Below are 14,804 nucleotides of genomic sequence, written 5' to 3'. Positions count from 1 at the left end.
GGCATCAAAAGATGATGCAGCTAAGGCCGAGTCCAGCAAGAAGAGTGCTGACCAGGCGGCTGCTGCTGATACTGAACTGCCCCCTTCTTAAGCTTTAAGTATATTTTTTTTCCTTTTCACGGCCTGCGTGCCGTTTGCTTTGTAATTACCCGGCCAGGGGGCCGGGGTTTTGAATATTCTGCTGGTCTTTTATGGCCGGCTCATTTTAATCAAATTTTTTGTTTTTGTTCAAATTTGTCTAAGTATTTGAAATTTGCTCACTTGACCGACTGTTGTGTATGGCCGAACGTTAAGACAGGTACAAATAGTAAGTATGCCTCCTATGCCCCTGGACGACTGATTGTCTGTTTCCAGGATAGATGATCAGTCGGCCATTTAATCAATCGGTAATCGAACTCTTTATTCAATTTGACCAAGTAAATAGAATTACCTAGTAGCCAAGGAATTTAAGTAGGAAAACAAGCGGCGGGTACCGGTTGTTTCCCTTTATTGCCAATGTTGGCTTTTTAACTCGTTATTTGTTAACCTAGCAAGAGTATTGGTTGAGAGCCTTTGTTTAAAAACAAGTGGACGACTCGTACCTTTTAGGCTCAGTACTAAGTTTGAGTGACTATTAAGTTAACATAGGAGTTACTTAGTCTTTGTCACAATCTTGATTGAGTAGTAAAGGTATCAGGCGGCGTAGGCCGGCTAGACCCCTTGATTCACCAATTTTTGTTGGCTATTTACTCAATAGGTTATCCAGTAGGAATAGGGGTTCGAGTGCCCTTGTTTGTTTAAAACAGGCGGACGACTCAAACTTTTTAGGTTCCATACCAAATTTGAAGGAGTGACTATGAGTTAACTTTGGAGTTACTCAGTCGCCGTCACTTTTGTTTGAGAAGTAGAGGTACCAGGCGGCGTAGGCCGGCTAGACCCCTTGATTCGCCAATGTTTGTTGGCTATTAACTCAATAGGTACCCCCTGCATTTATCCCAAGTAATACAGGCGGTCATCTGACTCAGATGTCAACTGCTACCACTGGTTTGGTTAGTGATAGAGTTATCCTTGTCTCAAAAACGGCTACGTGGTTGCCCTTTGGGACAGTCGTATAGGTGCCGTGTAGTTAGTTTATAGAACAATGTTCCACCCAAAAGGGAGCTGCTCTCTGCGACGAATTTCATCCTAATGGATGCCGCCGGACGCCTGCTATAATGTTGGGACAGGTCGGATTAGTTTTCAAAAGTTGGATCAGTTGACTAGGCGCCTGGTCTGATCATTCGGCCAGTGGCCTTGGTAAGTTCTTGGTGAACGTAGGTGCTAAGTAAAAGAAGGGTAGCCGCCTGTTAGGTACAGGATCGATCAGGCCCTAATCTTTTTAGCTAAGTATGGTGAGTAAAATACTCGATGGAGAGTAGCCGACTGTAAAGGAACAGACGGCATGCCCCTCTAAAGATAGAGTGAAAACTCAATGGAGAGTAGCCGACTGTAAAGGTACAGACGGCATGCCCCTCGTAATACAAAATTGCATAGTAAGTGCAAACTTTATTAAGTAGCTCTTTACTTTACATCATTCAGAAAAAATATTTTTTAAGGTTATCTACATTCCAAGTTCGAGGCAACGGTTGGCCGTCTGGTGTTTCCAGACGGTAGGCACCGTCCCTGACTTCCGCATAGATTCGGTAGGGTCCTTCCCAGTTGGGAGTTAGTTTGCCAGACTCATTAGCCCTACCAACTGCTTCCATTTTTCTAAGTACAAAGTCCCCTACTTTGAGTGGACGCCTGTGTACTTTTTTGTTGTATGATCTAGTCATTCTCAGGCGGTAGATCTCATGGCGCAAAACAGCATTGCCCCTCTTTTCAGGAAGTGAGTCTAATGCCAGGCGCATAGCTTCCCAGTTTGCCTCTTCGTCATATAGCATTACTCGAAGAGTCGGCTCGTAGTGTTCTATTGGAAGAACAGCTTCTGCACCATAAGTTAGGAGGAATGGAGTTTCTCCAGTCGCCCCTTTTTCAGTCGTCCTAATGGCCCAAAGAACATGTGGTAGTTCATCTGCCCATAGGCCGCCTGCTCGTTCAATTTTTTTCTTGAGACCGTCTGAGATGATTTTATTAAAGGCTTCTACCTGGCCGTTTGCTTGTGGACGGCCGACAGATGCAAAGTAATGTGCAATTCCTTGGTCTCCCAACCAGCTTTTGAGAACAGGCGTCTCAAATTGGGGACCATTATCAAAGACCATAGACATGGGAACCCCGAACCGAGTGATGACGTTTTTCCAAATGAATGAAATTACATCTTTCGTCTTGATTCCCTTTACAGCCTCCGCCTCTACCCATTTAGTGAAGTAGTCAACGGCAACAAGTATATACCTTCTGCCGCCTGTAGCAGGCGTATATGGACCCAGAATGTCCATGCCCCACTTAGCAAACGGTAGGGGGCTGTGAATGGTAGTGAGGTCAGTAGCCGGACGGTGAATTAATTTGCCAAACCTTTGGCACTTGTCACATTTTTTCACCATCTCCATTGCATCTGCTTCCAAAGTAGGCCAAAAGTAGCCCTGCCGCCTTGCCCTTTGAGCAAGCATCCTACCACCTATATGGGAAGCACAGAAACCAGAGTGAAGATCATCTAGTATCTCTCGTCCCTTTTCAGGAGTAACACACTTTAAGAAGGGTTGAAGGTGCCCCCTCTTGTGAAGTTCTCCTTGTATCATTTCAAAACAGGAGGCTCGTTTTTTCAATGCTGCCGCCTGTTGAGGATCATCCGGCAGTGTACCGTTTGTTAGATATGCCCTGATTGAATCCATCCAGGTTGAGCTTCTGTCTAGAATTCCAATAGGATTTTCCTCGATGCTTCTCTTCTCCATTACTTCCCAAAACACAGTTCGAGGAGTATCGGAGGAGGCGGACGATGCTAATTTCGAAAGTGCATCTGCCTGGTTGTTTTCGGATCTCGGCACTTGGATCAGATGGAAATCCTCAAGGGAGCCGACTGCTTGTCGGACCGCCTGTAAATACTTGATCATGGCCGGATGTGTTGCTTCGTAGTCGCCATTGAACTGACTCACTATCAGTTGTGAATCAGAACAGGCGTCTATTTTCCTTGCTCCGGCCGCCTTACACATACGGATCCCGGCTAGTAAAGCTTCATATTCTGCCTCATTGTTTGAAGCCTGGAAACTGAAGCGTAGAGCATACTCGAACCTGTCGCCCTCTGGAGATTGACATACGACGCCTGCTCCACAACCGTTTGAAGTAGAGCTTCCGTCCACATATACCTTCCAGACTTGGTCTGGAACTTGAGAGTCTGGAGGACGAGTCATCTCTACAATAAAGTCAGCAAAGGCTTGCCCCTTCACTGCTTTTCTAGGCTCGAAAGTAACTTCGAGACTCTGCATTTCTATGGCCCATTTGATCATTCGTCCGGAAGACTCCATGGTGGTAAGGGGCCGCTTGATCGGTTGGTCGGTATACACGACGACTGCATGTGCCAGAAAGTAGGGTTTCAATTTTTTAACAGCCATGAAGAGTGCAAGACCAAATTTCTCCACTAGGGGATACCTCAACTCGGCATTTTTCAGTACGTGACTGACAAAGTAGACCGGGAGTTGACAGCCGTCCCTTTCAGCAAGGAGCACCGCGCTTAACGCATGATCAGAGACGGCCAGGTACATGTAGAGATTTTCTTTGGGCAAAGGGCTGACCAGCCTCGGCAAGGAATGCAAGTGAACCTTTAATTTCTGGAAGGCGGCCTCAGCATCCGGCCCCCATTCAAACCTTGCCTTCTTCTTAATTGCCTGGAAAAAGTATAGGCATTTGTCGCCTGATCGGCTTAGGAATCTTCCCAAGGCCGCCAGACAACCTGTTAACTTCTGAACCTCTCGGACAGTACGAGGCGACTGCATGTCAATGACCGCCTGTACCTTCTCAGGGTTCGCCTCTATTCCTCTCTGGTTGATAAGGAATCCGAGAAATTTCCCAGACTCAACTCCAAATACACATTTCTTGGGATTGAGCATGACATGGTGCCGCCTGAGTGTGGCGAAAGTTTCTCGGAGGTCCGTCAGATGATCTTCCTGAAGTTTAGTCTTGACAATCATATCATCAATGTATGCCTCGACGTTTCTCCCAATCTGATCAAAGAACACTGTGTTTATCATTCGTTGGAAGGTAGCCGGGGCATTCTTAAGACCAAACGGCATGACCGTATAACAGTATAATCCCTGATCAGTGACGAAGGCCGTCTTCTCCTGATCTTTCTTCCATAAAGGTATTTGATGAAAACCAGAATAGGCGTCCATAAAACTCATCAAGGCATGGCCGGCTGTTGAGTCGACCAGGTTATCAATTTTAGGCAGAGGGTAACTGTCTTTGGGGCACGCCTTGTTTAAGTCTGTGTAGTCTACACACATTCGCCAGGTGCCATTCGGCTTTTTAACAAGTACCACATTTGCAACCCAATCTGGGAAGTAACATTGCCGAATGAACCCTGCATCAAGTAATTTTTTGACTTCGGCGGCTGCCGCCTGACCTCTTTCTTCACCATGGTTCCGTTTCTTTTGTCGTACCGGCTTCTTTTTCGGATCCACAGCGAGTTTATGTACTGCCAGATCAGGACTAATGCCTGGCATTTCATGGACTTCAAATGCAAAGATGTCCTTGTATTCTTTCAACAAGTTGTGAAAGTCGTCCCCAAGGTTTCTCAGAGCAGTCGTCCCTACTTTGACTGTTCGGTCAGGATGGGAGTCGTCTAATATCAGGTCCGCATGCTCACCAGCCGGCTGAGGGCGGAACTCATCCGGCCGGTCCTCTGCCAATGATTGCTATTTTCTTGCTTTTCTTGCGGACTCAGGCTGGGGCGCCTTTCTTTTTCTGTCGCCTGTTTCTTGAACAGGCGCACTTTCCTTGACATTGTCAAGGTCTGTTTTTTCTCCACTTGACCCAGTTGCCATAGCAGTGGGCTTGACATCCGAGAGGTAGCACTCTCGGGCCATCCTCTGATCTCCCCTTAGGGAGCCGACTGTTCCATTGTCCCTTTCAAACTTAAGCAGCATAAGTGACGGGATTATAACAGCCTTGGAATTATTCAGGGTTGGTCGACCCAAAATCATGTTGTAGGCCGAGAGTTCCTCTACCACTAGGAACCGGACTACCATGTGTCGTCCTTCCCCTTTTTCGCCCAGGCGGACGGGTAGATCTACTCGTCCCAGTGGGTGGACGACTCCTCCTCCAAAACCTATTAAAGGGTGGGAGGCTGGATGTATGCAGTCCGTCTGATATTTCAGTTTTGACAGACATTTGCTGCTGATGAGATCTGAAGAGCTCCCGGTATCTATGAGGATTCGACCAACTCTCTGGTTGGCCACTTTACATTCAATAACGAGAGGGTCGTCATGCGGCCCCCTTATTCCTCCTAGATCCTCTTCAGTGATGACAATCTCAGGAAATGTATATTTAGACGGCCGTTCTTGGTGAACGGAATTTACATCTAACCGCCTTATATTATCTTTGTTGCCCCTAATAGTGGGGCCGCCTCCTGAGAAGTCGCCTGCAATGGTGTAGACGACTGCATCATCTGTATCGGAACTGTCGGCCTGTTGATTCTTTTTGGCCGACTGCTTTTTTGAGGAAGTATTCCCCGTAGATTTCTTGACATAAGTGTCAAGATCACCTTGATCAGCCAAGCGGTCTAGGTACCGCATGAGACTGATGCAGTCATTGGTGTGATGACCAATGTCATCATGATAAGCACAGATTTTGTCTTGGTTCCGGTTGCTCGCAGAACCCTTCATGGGGAGCGGCTTCTCAATTGAGAGCCGTCCCTTTATTTCTTTTAGGATAAACTGGTTATCCTTGTTAAACACATACTTTGGGGAGTATGGTTTGAATTCTTTTTTCTTTTTCTGGGCCGGCTGTTTAGAGGAATCAGCCGCCCAGACCTCTTTTCTTTTTTCATCTTTGTTGGACGACTGTTTCTGTCGTCCTTCTCTATTGTCGAACCTCTTCCCGTCCGACTGTTTCATCGTACACAGATCAGTCGCCTGTATATAGGCTTCTGCTTCAATCAAGGCCTCTTGAAGAGTCGCCACCCTTTTTCGAACTAAATCAAATTTGAAGGTAGACCCGTCTTTGAGACCTCTAAAAAAGTCAGTATAAGCTACCTCATCCGGTAACCCTTGAATCTGTATTCTCATCAGGTTGAACCGCCTGATGTAGGAACGAAGCCCCTCCTTTTCACCCTGCTGAATTGTTCCCAAATCAAGGGTCGTTTTCTTCGCAGGGATGTTCATGGCGAAGTTGGAGGCAAATAAATAAGCAAGTGTCCTGAAGCTGTTTACACAACCAGTCGGCAGGTTGCCGAACCATTGCTGTGCGATTCCCTTGAGAGTCGCTGGGAAACACTTGCACCAAGTGGGATCATCCAACCCTTGAAGGTACATCAGGTTGGTGAATGCCATCAGATGGTCTTCTGGGTTAGTAGTGCCGTCATAGGCGCCTACTAGAATATTTTTTACTTTGGCCGGCTGAGCGGCTTCAGTAATTTCCTTGGAGAAGGCCGTCGGCTGTTCACCAAGTCTAAGCAGCCGTAGCTGCCAGTCCATAGGTTGGACGTTTTTTGCTGCAGGTCCACCAAATGGAGGTGGCTGCATAAAATACTGTTGTTGCGGCACAAATGGTAAGTTTGGTACCGCCTGGGCACTATGAAAGCCGGACTGACGGGAGGTGCCGCCTGACTGACTCTCATGGTACGACTGAGTTGGCCTCATCGAGGCATTTCGCAAACTGTCCTGAAAATTTGAAGTAGAAGCCGACTCTGATAATCGGTCACTCTTCTTCTGCTCTAGCAGGTGCCGAGCATCTGTGAACGTTTGCTTTGACCCGTCCGCCTGAATATGACGAACCGGTTTTCTATTTCCAGTAGGATAACAGAGTTTTGTGAAATCAAGAGCAGACGACTCCCGTTTCTTGTATTTGGGATGGGGAGTCGCCTCTCGCCCTTGAACTGGCTTCCTCTTTAGTGAAGCGGAAGGTTTCTTGGCCGACTGCTCTTTGACTGAAGCAGGCGGTTTTTTGTTGATCAACTCTTGGATCTCTCCCTTGAAATCCCTCATGAAGGTCATGAGTTCGTTCCTTGTGATGGGAGCAGACCCATCAGTCGGCTGTTGCCGAGCAAGCGGTGCGCCTGCTGGCTCGCTTCCTGTTCGAAGATACTCCCGTTCCCTCATTTCGGTATGACGGGTACGTCGGGCCCTTAGGGTCCCGTCTGGAGCTGTATGAGTTTCAACTTCAAATTCACTTTCGGTATCATGGTCCGACTGAACTTGAGGGTCGTCTAGGGGACGCCTCTTTTCTTGAGTCGGTACAGACTTGGATGCCATCTCTGAAGTACTCTCCCCACAGACGGCGCCAAATGTTTCGGGGTTTTCTGATGTCCTGCGGGAGAGTTACAATTCCGAGACTGGAACCGGACGCCTGTACCTGCAAAATAACGGAGACTCCTGAGAGCTCCGCCTCCAACGGTCAAGTTAGTACCTGATTAAGGAGTAACCAATACAGAAATTAAAGTAATCAGATCTCTCTAGGTGAGAGTGCTTAGTGTTGGTAATCTGCGTTGTTAGCGAGATTAGCCGGTTGTTAATAAGTCTGTTCTTCTCTGCTTGATCTCTTAATTATTCGGTTCTTTTCTGTTGTGTGATTAATGAGGATTAATCGAGTATTTATAGCCTTGGGAAGCGTGCAACTCTCTAGGTTTAAGGTAAACCTAGGGCTGATCGGGCCTCTAGACTGAAATGGGCCTTGATGGCCGGTTGTCCCATTTGGCATGGGTGGACACGTGGCGTGTCTTAAGTGGTCCGTGGAGGACGTATCTGTGATCGACACGTGGCAAGCTCCTGTTGGCCTTCGTGAAGGACACGTGGCGGAACCTGATTGGTCCACTTGTCAGACGGTGATTGGTGGATAAAAATCCCCTAATCACTAGGGTTTTTTATTAATCTTGTTAGTATCATGCCTAGAATCTTGCTGATAATATTATGTTTTAATATGATTATGATTATGATTGTTATTTCAATTATGATTATTATGTTGCTTGATTATATTTATTGCTATTGCTTGATCATGCTTTTTATGCATGTTTAAAGGAAATTTGTACTTTTAATCACGCTTCATAAGATAATTAATAATCTTGTTTAGGTTAATATGATTATGATAAGTCTATTTTATGTATATTTTTATTCCCCGTCCCACGGTCATATTTATGCTTAATTGAGCTCTGTGGAGCTATATTTATTACTATAGGGAATATTTCAAGCATTACCCCTAGCTTGAACCCCACTGTGATCATACAATCAAGTACGGTGGCATCCAAAGGTAAAGAAGATAGAGCAAAAGAGTCGCCAACAAGTTTTAGGAACTTGTAAACCGTTCACGAGGTGAAGGTTACACCCCTTAACGATCCAAGAGATCGTCAACTCCAATAGGTCTGGAACCATGACTGGTAGTTTGGGGATGAAGGTACAAATCCAACCTAAAAGAGATTGAACCTGCCCTAATAATAGGCCTCTACTTTATTTTGATCGTATTCATGTGCGCTTTCTTACTAACATGCAATCAATAAGATTAACCCTAAACTTATTTATCTATGTTAGTTGAATATTAATGCACAAATAAACTATTATTGGCGATCACTTGAATTATAATCAAATTAAACCTAAACAAGATTATTAATTATGTTATTAAGCGTGATTACAAGTACCAATTCCTTTTAAACATGCATAAAAGGCGTGATCAAGCAATAACAATAAATATAATCAAGCAACATAATGATAATAATAATAATAATTATAATCATAATAACAATCATAATAATAAACATGTTCATGTTAAAGCATAATAATATCAAGATTCTAGGCATGGTACTAATAAGATTAATAACAAACCCTAGCATGTCACTAAGCAATAAAAATCAAATATATAGCCCTAACATGATAATAACAATCATAAATATTAGGAAGAACATAAAAGGCATCATACTTGATATTAAAGCTACCCTAAACATGATACTAGGAAGATCAAAACGCCCTAACATAACATTAGGAATCATAACAACAACCTAAGCATGATTTCTATATCATAATATCAACAAAAACCATTAAAGTACTTACTTGGATGCCTCGTACCTCTTTCTAATAACAAAATACACGCGTTAGTAACTTCAAGGAAAATAATAAAACAATTAAATTAAATGATTGAAAGAGAGATTTGGGACCAAACCCTTAGAAATTAAAACCTTTCACGTCTAGGGCGAAGGCAACTTCGAATATGACTAAGTGTATCTAGGTCTTGTGAATGCGGAATTTTGTATTTTGAGAAAAGGCTAGTTAAGAAAAGAGAGAGAGAGTAATCAAGAAATTCTTGATGAGAGTTGGTGAATGAAAACGGAGTTTTTAGAAGACTATTTATAGAGAAAATCAGCCAAAAAGATAGAAAATCGAAACAGAGTTCTGACGCGTAAAATGAGGTTAGCGCCAGGCGCCAAGCTTAGCGTCAGGCGCTAATGCTGGCGTTTGGCGCTTTATTGACGCGTTTTCTAAAATCAGATAGATATTTACCGTACAATAGGATAAAATCGTAATTTCCTCAAAAAAATTCTTTTATTCGGATTAAAACTCTAAAAAGTCAACAAAAGTCAATTTATCAATGCTAATTGAATTAGGAATGAAAGAACCTTCTAGAAGAATGTAGAAGACTAAAACCATTTCTAATTGCATTAGGAATGATAAATCCATATTAGGCTCTCCTCTAGATCACTGGGCCGCATATAAGGCTCAAACCAGGCCCAGTTTAGTAATTTGGCCATAACTTCCTCAATATTCATCGGAATTGGGTTTATAATATATTGTTGGAAATCTCTTTTCAAGACCTATTCAATTACACTACTATTGGATCCATATCATGGACCAACCAAATTGGATTGGCTGTTTTATTAAAATAGGTTTTCAAAAACAGAGAGAAAAGAAGAGAAATTAAAACTATCCGCAACACTAAAATTTCCACACTTTCACTTCATTCGATTATGATTCGACGTGAAAGGTACTCATCACTGGGTTTGGTTTTAGGGAGACACAAATGGGTGTCTAGAGAAGCCCCCACTTTGACTGAGTTTGGAGAAATGCAAGTTTTGAAAACAAAAGTCAAAGTATCGATAGGGACGGAGAATGATTCAGAACATTCTGCGATCCTATAACTCTTGTAACTCCAATACCTGAAAACTAGCGTTAGTTAAACAGATAAAAGATTTAAGAAACACGTATCTTGCACCGTCGATTACACGTCTCTAAAAGTAACCGATTTGCTACTGCTTCTGTTTTGACGACTTCCTGCAAGCTAGAGAATGCCATCTTCCTTGAAGACTGCTACGCTTGTAACTACCTCCAATTTCCGCCTTGATAATCTTCCGCAAACCAGGGAACACTATTGAAGATTGCTTCGCTTGAAACGATCCTCTTCCGCTTTGTGACCATCTTCCACATCTTAGGGAACACGATCGAAGACAACTTCGCTTGAAATCACCTTCAGTTGTTTGTGACAACTCTCCGCAAGCTAGGGAATGCTGCCGAAGATATCCTTGCTTGAAGCTATCCTCATTTGTTGCGATAATATTCCAAAGGAAATTACCGAAGACCTCCGCTTGTCGATCTTTAAAAGCTCGCTTGAACTTTGCTTCCGCTACGCCTGTACGTCGGCGCTTTTGCTGCTTTTGAACCTGTATGTCGGTGCCTTTCACTGAATGAACCAGTATGTCGGTGCCTTTTGTGATGAGCCAATGCTAAAAAAAAAACGCGTCAAATTTCTTAGAGGGGCTAATTGGTGTACCAAGGAACCCAAAATATATTGCATAAGGTTGGAACAACCATACTGAGTGGCTGAACGTTCTGGCGTCGTTGAAACAACATTAGCGCCGCTTATCTGGCTGTAGCGCCAGACGCTGGTATTAGCGCCAGGCGCTAAGGCTTATCGATTGACGCCAAGGTCTGACGCTTGGCACTAGAGTCGAGTTTCCTTAAATACCCTTCTCCTCTTTATTTCTGCTGTTGTTGTTCGCGTCTCTTGCTCGAGAATTCTCAGAACTTCAATTCACTCGTTCTTGCTCGTTTCTCAACCAAATTCGCTCAAATTTGTTGCAAATCAAAGCTTATTCCATCCATTTTCCCGATCTATGTAAGTTTCCTCCAAAATCACGCCGGTTTTAATGAATTTTACATGCATTTATCCACGAATTTCTTAAAAATTCGAAATTAAATTAGAATTGCTTAATTCTCTTTGTTCATCAAATTTTATGCCATGAAATTGGTTGATTATGTTTATATATTGCCTTGGGAGTAATTTGAGACTTGTTTGACTCAATTTGGTGAAGAAATAAACAAATCACCATTGTTGAACCTCTTAAGGTCGGGAAGACAATGTGGCTTGTTCTTGATGTTTTTGCTAGCAATTCTTGTCCAATTTGTCACAATAATTACTATAGTATTGCAAGAAATTGTTTTATTGCTTGAAAATGCCATGTATGCTCAATTTGAATTTGTGCTCTGTTTTAGTACTACTGTAGACACCCATTTGTGTCTCCCCAAAACCAAACCCAGTGGTGAGTACCTTTCACGTCAAATCATAATCGAATGAAGTGAAAGTGTGGAAAGTCTAATGTTGCGGATAGTTTTAATTTCTTTTCTCTTCTCTCTATTTTTGAAAACTTATTTTAAGAAAACAACCAATCCTGTTTGGTTGGTCCATGATATGGGTCCAATAGTAGTGTAGTTGGATGGGGTTTGAAAAGAGCTTTCCAACGATATATTATAAGCCCAATTCCGATGAATATTGAGGAAGTTATGACCAATTTACTGAACTGGGCCCGGTTTGAGCCTTATATGCGGCCCAATGATCTAGGGGAGGGCCTAAAATAGATTTATCATTCCTAATGAAATTAGGAATGGTTTTAGTCTTCTAGATTCTTCTAGAAGGTTCTTTTCATTCCTAATTCAATTAGCATTGATAAATTGACTTTTATTAACCTTTTCAGAATTTTAATTAAAATCAAAGAACATATTTTGAGGAAGATACGATTTTATCCTTATGTACAGCAATTTCTGTCTGATTTTAAGAAAACGCGTGAATTTCTGAATCACCGCCAAACGCCAGCTGTAGCGCCTGACGCTAATGTTGGCGTCTGGTGCCAATAGCCATCTTTGGCGCCAACATCGTTTTATGTGCGCCAGAACTCTGTTTTGATATTTTATCTTTTTGGCTGATTTTCTTTATAAATGACGTGCTAAAAACTCCGTTTTCGATAACCAATTTTCATTCACCCAGAATCAACCTACAATCATCGATTCTCTCTATTTTCACCAACTCTCATCAAGATTTTCTTGATTACTCTCTCTCTCTTTTTCTAAACTAGTTTCTCTCAAATACAAAATTTCGCATTCATTAGATCTAGAAACATCTAGCCATATTCGAAGTTGCCTTCGCCCTAGACGTGAAAGGTTTAATTTCTGAGGGTTTGGTCCCAAATCTCTCTTTCCATTATTTAATTTAATTATTGTTTTGTTTATTATTTTCCTTGAAGTTACTAACGTGTGTCTTTTGTTGTTAGAAAGAGGTACGAGGTATCAAAGTAAGTATTTTAATGATTTTTATTGATGTTATGATGTAGAAATCATGTTTAGGTTGTTATTATGATATTCCTAGTATCATGTCTAGGGTAACTTTAATACTAAGTATGATCGTTATGATGCCTTTTATGTTCTTCCTAATATTTATGATTGTTAGTATCATGTTAGGGTTAAAGATTTGATTTTTATTGTTAGTTACATGCTAGGGTTTGTTATTAATCTTGTTAGTATCATGCCTAAGATCTTGCTATTATTATGCTTTAACATGATTTATGATTATTAATTATGATTATGATTATTTTTATGATTCATGATTATGAATATGAATGCTATTATTATTATAATTTTATGATTATTATTATTATTATTATGATTATTATGTTGCTTGATATATATATTGTTATTGCTTGATCATGCCTTTTATGCATGTTTAAAGGGAATTTGTACTTGTAATCACGCTTAATAAGATAATTAATCATCTTGTTTAGGGTTAATATGATTATAATTCAAGAGATTGCCAATAATAGATTTATTTGTGCATTAATATTCAACCAACATAGATAAAAAGGTTTAGCGTTAATCCTATTTCTTGTATGTTAGTCAAAAAGCGCACATGAATACGATCAGAATAAAGTAGAGGCCCATTATTAGGGCAGGTTCAATCTCTTTTAGGTTGGATTTGTACCTTCATCCCCGAACCCTATTTAATTCAAGACCTTATGGAGTTGACGTTCTCTTGGATTGTTAAGGGGTGTAACCTTCACCTCGTGAACGGTTTACAAGTTCCTCAAAAAAACTTGTTGGCGACTCTTTTGCTATATCTTCTTTCCCTTTGGATGCCACCGAATTTTATGTATATGACCACAGTGGGGTTTAAGCTAGGGGTTAACGCTTGAAATATTCCCTACAATTTTTGGCGACTCCACTGGGGAGGATTTCTATTTTAATTCCTGAATTTGTTTCGGCAATGATTAAGAATCACTAGTAGAAAAAAGCAAAAAGGCGCCGTTCAATGGCCACCGGTTTTCAAAAACCGGTGGGAAAAAAGGGGAAAAATGGGCGGGATTGTGGGGATATAGTATTGCCACCGGTTCAAACCGAACCGGTAGAAATAATATTATTCCCTCCGGTTCAAAACCGGTGGCTATGATATATTTAAAAAAAAAAAAACGCCCCTTTATAAACCCCAAACCTAACTCGTCACTCCTCTCCAATGCTTTTCTCAGCCGTTTCTTTCTCCTCCTCCTTTCTCTCTCCTCCTCCTTCTCGTTCTCTCTCCTGCACTCCCCTCCATCTGTTCGTCTCCATCAGTTCTCCTCCTCTTTCTCATCTCCTTCGATCTCTTCGATCTCCTTCTCGCCTCCATCTTCTCTTTCATTTCCACCACCACCACCACCACCACCACCTAGACCACCGCCGCATCAATAACACCACGAAGACATGCATGAGCACCACCGATTTTACCACCACCGCAACAATAATACCACGAACACATGCATGAGCAACACCAACTATATTCGAGGTTAGGGTTTGATTTTAATTCGATTTTAATCGATTTTATTCGATTTCTTTTGGGTTTTTTTGGGCTTTTAAATCAAATTTTTTCTGGGTTTTTCAATAGAACTTATTTTCTGGATTGCTAAATCAAATTTTCTGAGTTTATATGTGTTTTTAATCGATGTTATTCGATTTCTTCTGGGTTTTTTTTTGTTTTTCAATCGAATTTTTCTGGATTTTTAAATCGAATTTTCTGAGTTTTAAAATTGGTTTAATTTGATTTTTATTGATTTTAATTCGATCTTGTTCTGGGTTTAATTCGGTTTTAATTATGGGTACATGGTACATGCTTTTTTATGGGTTTTTTTTTACATGCATAGTGTTCTGAGTATTTTTTTCGCACCTTATGTATTTTAATTGATTTATTTTTTTGTTTTAATTGATGCAGGTATATTGATTTAGATCTTAAATCGAAGAATCAAGATGCAGGAATATTGATTTAGATGCATATGGCGTTTTTTTGATTTTGATATTGTAATTTTTTTATTTATATTGTAATTTTATTTTTTAATTTATATGTTGTAATTGTTCAAAAATATTGATTTATATTGCAAATTTTTTTTTTAATTATATGTTGTAACTTTTCGATTATATATATGG

Source organism: Chenopodium quinoa, unplaced genomic scaffold, assembly GCF_001683475.1.
Source record: "Chenopodium quinoa cultivar QQ74 unplaced genomic scaffold, ASM168347v1, whole genome shotgun sequence".
Classification (NCBI taxonomy): Eukaryota; Viridiplantae; Streptophyta; class Magnoliopsida; order Caryophyllales; family Amaranthaceae; genus Chenopodium; species Chenopodium quinoa.
Note: the sequence above shows the minus strand (reverse complement) of the source record.